The following is an 8,182-nucleotide window of genomic DNA, read 5'->3' on the forward strand; positions in this document are numbered from 1 at the left end:
GTGAATGCAACCGTTGCCTGCCGACAAATATCTGTGGCTTGGCGGAAAAGGAGACCGCTGTGGACCTGCGTCCGCATTAGACTCTAGCCTGTCTTCTTTGAAGGATCCACGTGACATTCCCACAATCCTAAGAGATGGCAGTGGAGAGTTAGCCTGAAGAAATCTCAAGCGCAGCTTCAGAAATACAGCGCGATGTCCCTAAGAATCCAAAAGGGCCTGCAGGATGCGTCAGGCCTCCCTAGACGGTGTTGGTGTGAGTATCCTTGAAAGTTGCCCCCTGTGATTTCTAGGAACAGCCCGCCTGTGTTTCCTGGTGCTGCTCTCTCCCCAATGCGTCTTCGTGGTAGAGCAGTACCGCACAGTCTCAGAAGCTACCGGGCTGTATGTTGCTATGGGAGTGTTGCGAGTGATGTATGTTTCCGTGTGTGTGTGTGTGTGTGTGTGTGTGTGTGTGTGTAAGTGGTGTCCACTGAAAGCAGTGTGCCTCACACACTGCAGCGCTTTCGTTTTGGACTCGCCCCACCTTCTGGTGCGCGTGTCTGAGTGGTTCTGCTTGGACTGCCTCACTTCTTGTCCTTTGTTTTTCTGTTTCCTGAATGCGCAGTGAATTGGGGGGCTGGCCGGACACGCCTGGGTCCAAATCACATTCCCCTGCAAAGAAGCCACTTTTGCAGAAAGAAGAGGAGTACACCACACCTAAGGACAGACACCTCCCTAGACCAGGCTGGATCTGCCTGAACCATGTTCCTCTGCTTAGGCAGGCTGACAGCCCTGACAGTTCAGCTCCCGAGGCTGCCTCACGAATGCGCATGCGCCAGAATCTGAGCACCATGCGAAAGCAGTGAGGGAAGGCTCGCGTCACAGTGACTGCCACTGTTGCCTGGCGACAAGTATCTGTGGCTTGGCGGAGAAAGAGACCTCTGTGGGGTGCGTCCGCGTTGGACTCTCGCCTGTCTTCTTTGAAGGATCCACGTGATAGTCCCACATCCTAGGAGATGGCAGTGGCCAATCAGCCTGAAGAAATCTCAAGCGGAGCTTCAGAAATACAGCGCGAAATCCCTGAGGATCTACCCGCAGGATGCGTTAGGCCTGCCTAGATCTTGTGAGTGTGAGTCTCTTTGAAAGTTGCCCCCCTGTCATTTCTTGGTACAGCCCGCCTGTGTTTTCTGGGGCTGCTCTTCCCGGTAGGGTTTCGTGGCAGAGCAGTACCGCGCAGTCTCAGAAGCAGCCGGGCTGTGTGTTGCTATGGGAGTGTGGCGAGTGTTGTATGTCTCCATGTGTACGTGGCTGTGTGTGTGTGTCTGTGTGTGTCTAAGTGGTGTCTGCTGAAAGCAATGTGGCTCACACACTGCAGCACTTTCGTTTTCATCTCGCCCCACCTTCTGGTGCACCTGTCTGTGTGACTCTGCTTGGGCTGCCTCGCTTCATGTCCTTTGTTTTTCTGTGTTTCCTGAATCCGCGGTGAATTGCAGGGCTGGCCGAAACACGCCAGGGTCTAAATCACATTCCCCTGCAAAAGAGCCACTCTTGAAGAAAGAAGAGGAGCACACCACATCCAAGGGTAGACACCTCCCATGACTTCTTTGTCCTGGGACCAACCGATCGTCGAAACCTCGCAACCAGACCCTCGCAATCCTGTCTCAGGGCCGCTTGAATCCAACTCGAATTCGGTTTTGAGCCAAACAGGTGCTTCACGTCATGAGGTGGGCAATCCTCCATAGTCTTCGGATTTCATCCCGGGACAGAGGGGTGAGCAGCCGTAAGTTCAGATTGGAGTGAGTATATAATCTGGTGAAATGTGGGTGGGGTCCACACCTTTCCCTGCAAAAAGGTGCGGAGAGATGGCAGAAGGTGCTTCCAATTCCATCCTTGCTCTCTTCATTGCACAAGATGTTTACACCATGGCCCTGTGCCCAGGTGGGAGGACTCCAACATGAGGGGAACAGCTGGAGCACAAACTGGGGCCATTTGGGCCAGCTCCCAATTTTGGCTTTCCTTCACGCAGCCACATAGGAGTGGGATGGATTGATGCTGGGTGGGATGTGGCCTCCACCCTGGCCTCCTCTATTCCTCACTTCCATGTTCCTCATGGGTCTAGGGTTTGCTGGGTCTGCCTCAAAGTCTTCCACAGTAAAAGTTTCCCAGTCGCCAGAAAACGACACTCATGGAGATCCATTTCATGAGTGTTTCCTTCTAAACACTGTCACATTTTAATGACTGGGCAGCTGTGATATTTTTGTAATCGTAAATTCGTGTTATATCTACTATCCAGGAACTTATTTTTTCTCTCACTTCTTTTTTTTCTTTTTTTTGAGACGGAGTCTCGCTATCTTCCAGGCTGGAGTGCAGTGGCACGATCTCGCCTCACTGCAGGCTCCGCCCCCTGGGGTTCACGCCATTCTCCTGCCTCAGCCTCCCGAGTAGCTGGGATTATAGGCACCCGCCACCTCGCCAGGCTAATTTTTTGTATTTTTAGTAGAGACGGGGTTTCACCGTGTTAGCCAGGATGGTCTCGATCTCCTGACCTCATGATCCGCCCGCCTCGGCCTCCCAAAGTGCTGGAATTACAGGCCTGAGCCACCGCGCCCGGCCTTTTCTCTCACTTCTATCGGAAGGCGGCATGATTCCTATAGGATGAGAGCGTGCAGCCGTGTCTGGCTTTTGCCTGGTAATCTAGGCTGTGTTTAATTTCATCTACACATCCTTTCTCATTGTGGAGGCGGTTTATCATTGGGCTGTTGCTGGATGGACCTGACTCTTGCCACACATCTTTTGGCTGCCAGGGGTTTCAAGGAGAAAAAGGGACTTCGGGTAGGCTGGCTGCACTCCAGGTGGTGGGTAGTGGTCTAGTTGTAGGGGCTAGGGTTGTTTTTACTTTGCAGGAGGCTCTTGGGTCTTCTAGCAGAAATCTTTCAACGTGGCTTGGACTTTACCGCAGGCCCTCTGGTTCTTTTAGGCGAGCACTGATTTTTCTTAGCTTCCCTGTGGTGTCAGCAATGACCCTCAGCAGCATTCCTGAACACCGTCTTCAGGACTGTTACCACCCCGGATGGCCTCTGAGACAATCTCTCAATTTCATTTGCTCTTGCGTGTTGCCAGTTCTACTTCAAAGACCTGGTACCACATTGGACTTCTTTTTGTCTTGGTTCTTTCCATTCCCAGACTGCTGTGCTGAGAAGCACGAGCATCTGTGAGGCCCAGAATGAAGTGTGGCAGTGAGCTCAAGGGCCAGGCCATCTTTCAGTGACAACCACCTCCGGTGTATAAGGGATGGTTTCATCACCCGCAGACTCCTCATCTTACCAGATTGTATTCCCATCCCCATGGGACCCAATTCCGTCACACAGCCTCTTTCGGCAATGGAAACAGAAGAGCCGTTTCCAGTGCCCACCTTAAATTCTAGAAACTTCTCCTCCTCCACTGGTGCCTGACCACGGATATGGCCCCAGGAGGCGCTATGGTGGAGACTTATAGGGTCTCGCTGTGGTTGTCGCAGACAGCTTTATTCCCGAGACCAGGCTGGCTCTGCCTATACTATTTTTCTCTGCCTAGGCAGGCTGACAGCCCTGACAGTTCAGCTCCTGAGGCTGCCTCGCGAATGCGCATGCTCCAGTCTCAGGGCACCATGCACAAGCCGTGAGCGAAGGCTCGCGTCAAGTGAATGTCACCGTTGCCTGGCTGCAGGTATCTGTGGCTTGGCGGAGAGGAAGACCTCTGTGGACGTGCGTCTGCGTTGGAGTCTCACCTGTTTTCCTTTAAAGATCCAAGTGATAGTCCTACAATCCCAGCAGATGGCAGTGGGGATTCAGCCTGAGGAAACCTCAAGCGGAGCTTCAGAAATACACTGCGAAATCCCTAAGGTCCAAAAAGATCCGCAGGCTGCGTCAGGCCTGCCTACTCAGTGTGGGGGTGTCTCCTTGACAGTTCCCTCACTGATTTCTAGGTAAAGTCCGCCTGTGTTTTTCAGGACTGCGCTCTTGCCGGATGGACTTCCTGGCGAAGCAGAACCACACAGCCTCAGAAGCTGCCAAGCTGTGTGTTTCTGTATGAGTGCTCTGAGTTTTGGATGTCTGCGTGTGTGTGTGTGGCTGTATGTGTGTGTTTGTGGGTCTGTGTGTGTGTGTGTATAAGTGTCATCTGCTAAAAAATATTTGGCTCATGCACCGCTGCCCTTTCTTTTTGAGTCACTCCACCTTCTGGTGCATATTTGGCTCATGCACCACTGCCCTTTTTTTTCGAGTCACGCCACCTTCTGGTGCACCTGTCTGTGTGGCTCCGCTTGGGCTATGGGGCTGCGTGCTTTTTGTTTTCCCGTGGTTCCTGAATCTGCGGTGAATTGCGGTCTAAGACCAACAGGGATCCAAATCACCTTCCCATACAAAGCAGCCATTCTTCAATAAAGAATAGGAGCATATCACACCCAAGAGCAGACACCTCCCAGTGCCTCATTGTCCTGCAGCCAACTCAGTGCCAGACCCTAGCAGTCCTGTCTGTAGGACTTCCTGAATCCACCTCAAATTCTGTTTTCAGCCAAGCAGGTGCTTCACTTCGTGAGGTAGGCACTCTTCCATCATCTTGTGATTTCATTCTGGTACAAAGAGAGTGAGCAGCTGTTAAGATAGATACAGGTGAGGGTACAATCTGTTGAGGTGTGGATAGGGTCCCACAATTTCAGCTGCAAAAAAGTTGCAGACAGATGACTCAGAAATTGCTACCAACTCCATCCCTGCATTCCCTTCATTGCACAAGCTCTCCACAACATGGCCCAGTGCCCAAGTTGAAGGACTCCAAATTGCGGGGGAGCAACAACAACAAAAAAGGTTTAACTTAATTTAAAAAAAGGTTTAACTCTGTGAGATGAATCCATACATCGCAAATTATTTTAACAGATAGATTGTTTCTACTTCTTATCCTGGGATATTAGGTTTTTCACTATAGTCCACAGTCGGCTCCAAAATGGCCCTTCATAGATCCTACAAAAGAGTGTTCCTAACCTGCTGAATCAAAACAACAGTTTAAGTCTGTGAGATGAATCCACACATCACAAACCATTTTTACAGATATATAGTTTTTAGTTGTTATCCCAAAGTGCTCAGTTTTTTACATTAGGTCTCACTGTTCACCAAAATGTCTTTTTTGTATATTCTACCAAAAGAGTGTTCCCAACCTACTGAATGAAAACAAAGGTTTAACTCTGTGAGATGAATCCACACATCACAACGCATTTTCACTAATAGATTGCTAGTTTGCATCGCGGGATATTCGGTTTTTCTTTTTTTTTTTTTAAATGGAGTCTTGCTCTGTCACCCAGGCTGGAGTGCAGTGGTGCCATCTCGGCTGACAGCAAGCTCTGCCTCCCAGGTTCACGCCTTTCTCCTTCCTCAGCCTCCTGAGTAGCTGGGACTATAGGCGCCCGCCACCACACCTGGCTAATTTTTTTTTTTGTATTTTTAGTAGAAACGGGGTTTAACCATATTAGCCAGGATGGTCTCGATCTCCTGAACTCGTGATCCACTTGCCTCAGCCTCCCAAAGTGCTGGGATTACAGGGGTGAGCCACCACTCCTGGCCAGAATGCTTTCTTTTTGTTTTTTTGTTTTGTTTTGTTTGTTTTGTTTTGTTTTGTTTCTGAGATGGAGTCTCACTCTGTCACCCAGGCTGGAGTGCAGTGCTACAATCTCAGCTCACTGAAACCTTTGCCTCCTAGGTTCAAGCAATTCTCCTGCCCCAGCCTCCTGAGTAGCTAAGACTACAGGTGTGTGCCACCACACCTGGCCAATTTTTTTGTATTTTTAGTAGAGACGGGGTTTCACCATGTTGGCCAGGGTGGTCTCAAACTCCTGACCTCGTGATCTGCCCATCTTGGCCTCCCAAAGTTCTGGGATTACCCGTGTGAGCCCCCATGCCTGGCCAATCTTTTTCTTTTTTTAAATATATTTTATTGTGTATATTTAAGGTACACAATATGGTGTTATAGGATACATATACATAGTAAAAGGGCTACTATAGTGAAGCAAATTAACATATCTATAATCTCACAGACACCCACATTTTATTTAGTGTGGCAAGGGAAGGCAAAATCTACTCACTTACCATGAATCCCACACACAGTACAATTTTGTTACCTATAGTCCTCATGTTGTATATTAGATGTATAGGATTGTTCATCCTACATATCTGCTACTTTGTAGCTCTGACCCACATGTTCTTATTTCCTCCCTTCCTCTCTACCTGGTAACCGCTCTGTGTTTTTTTTTTTTTTTTTTGAGGCAGAGTCTTGCTCTGTTGCCCAGGCTGGAGTGCAGTGGCATGATCTCGGCTCACTGCAACCTCTGCCTCGTTGGTTCAACAGATGCTCCTGCCTCAGCCTCCTGAGTAGCTGGAATTACAGGCACGTGCCATCACGCCTGGCTAATTTTTTGCATTTGTAGTAGAGTCAGAGTTTCACTGTGTTAGCCAGGCTGGACTTGAACTACTGACCTTATGATCTTCCCGCCTTGGCCTCCCAAAGTGCTGAAATTACAGGTGTGAGCCACCGCTTCCAGCCTTCTATTCCTTTGTATGTGAAAATCGTTTTAACATTCCACATATAAGCAAGGTCATGCAATATTTTTCTTTCTGTGTTTGGCCAACTTCACTTGGTATAATGCCCTCCAGGTTCATCCATGTTGTGGCAAATGGAAAGATGTAGTTCTTTTTTAGGGCTGAACACAGAAGTTATTTTCATGTACAAGGTTGCAGTTGCCATACACACAAATATGTATGTATATGTCATACCCATATACAATTTTAAATACATATATGTGTTCTATGCATGTATAAGTATTTCTCTATTTTCACAGAAATGTCACTCTAAATCAGTACCTAGGGAGGGTCATAGTTTCCTTAATCTACAAATCAATACACAGTATGAGTGGCTGCACCCTAGTTTAATAAGTCCTCTATTATTTAGGATGTTTTCCTGTTTCCCTTTGTCATTGTTGTTGTTGTTTTGTTTTGAGACAGAGTTTCACTCTTTTGTGTCAAGTGGCGTGATCTCAGCTCACTGTAGCCTCCCGAGTAGCTGGGATTATAGGTGCCTGCCACCACGCCCAGCTAATTTTTGTATTTTTAGTAGAGACAGGGTTTTACCATGTTGGCCAGGCTGGTCTCAACTCCTGACCTCAGGTGATTCATCCACCTCGGCCTCCCAAAATGCTGAGATTGCTGGCGTGAGCCACCGTGCTTGGCTGCTTTCATCATTTCAGACTGAGCTTGGAGAAGAACATGAAGAAAAACATGACTTTAAAATTTTGATGAATGGGGAAATCTCTTTCCATTCACCTTCCTTTCCTCTATTTCATTCTTATTTTAACATATACAAACAAAGATATGGATACATCAGTTATTAAAGAAACATCTATGTGATACCTATCCAGGTGAAGAAATAGAGCACTATCACCACCGAGAAGTCCTCTGTATGCCCCTAACTGATCCTAAAGTCTTCCTTCCCCTTATTAGTAACAGATACAACAGATATCCACCTGTGGATATCTGCCTTCCTCTCCTTGGTTCTCTTTATAATTTTATCATGTATTTTCTTTCTTTCTTTCTTTTTTTTTTTTTTTTTTTTTGGAGATGGAGCCTCACTCTATCACCCAGGCTGGAGAGTATTGGCATGATCTTGACTCACTGCAACCTCCGCCTCCTGGATTCAAGTGATTCTCATGCCTCAACCTCCCAAGTAGCTGGGATTACAGGCACGGGCCATGTGCCACCATGCCTGGCTAATTTTTATATTTCTAGTAGAGATGGAGTTTTGCATGTTGGTCAGGCTGGTTTCAAACTCCTGACCTAAATGCCGGGCCTTATTATGCATTTTTATATGCCTAAAGTAAAGTCTGATTTTGCCTGGTTTTTCTCTTACATAGTTGGAGTAAAAGTCTGTATCCTGGTGCATCTGGCCCCTTTTACTCAATATTAAGTATTTAAGATTCACAGTTAGCATTGTTTCTGCATTCTATTAAAACAGTACACCAGCCAGGCATGATGGCTCATGCCTATAATCCCAGCACTTTGGGAGGCCAAGGCAGGCAGATCACTTGAGGTAAGGAGTTCCCGACCACCCTAGCCAACATGGTGAAACTCTGTCTCTACCAAAACTACAAAAATTAGGCCACATAGTGGCTAATGACTGTAATCTC

General features: G+C 47.8%; 1 long non-coding RNA gene across 2 annotated transcripts; it reads left to right on the forward strand.

Annotated features, from left to right (window-relative positions):
- The first annotated feature begins 901 nt into the window (after positions 1-901).
- On the forward strand, positions 902-4,163 carry LOC129051275 (uncharacterized). Of its 2 annotated transcripts, XR_008515378.2 has the most exons (3): positions 902-1,102; positions 1,473-1,759; positions 3,163-4,163. It is a non-coding gene; the product is annotated as an uncharacterized LOC129051275 (long non-coding RNA). The 2 variants fall into 2 exon arrangements; XR_010138217.1 differs by lacking the exon at positions 902-1,102 and having other exon boundaries at positions 1,217-1,759.
- The last annotated feature ends 4,019 nt before the right edge of the window (positions 4,164-8,182 follow it).

This window comes from Pongo abelii, chromosome 19 (genome assembly GCF_028885655.2).
Source record: "Pongo abelii isolate AG06213 chromosome 19, NHGRI_mPonAbe1-v2.0_pri, whole genome shotgun sequence".
Classification (NCBI taxonomy): Eukaryota; Metazoa; Chordata; class Mammalia; order Primates; family Hominidae; genus Pongo; species Pongo abelii.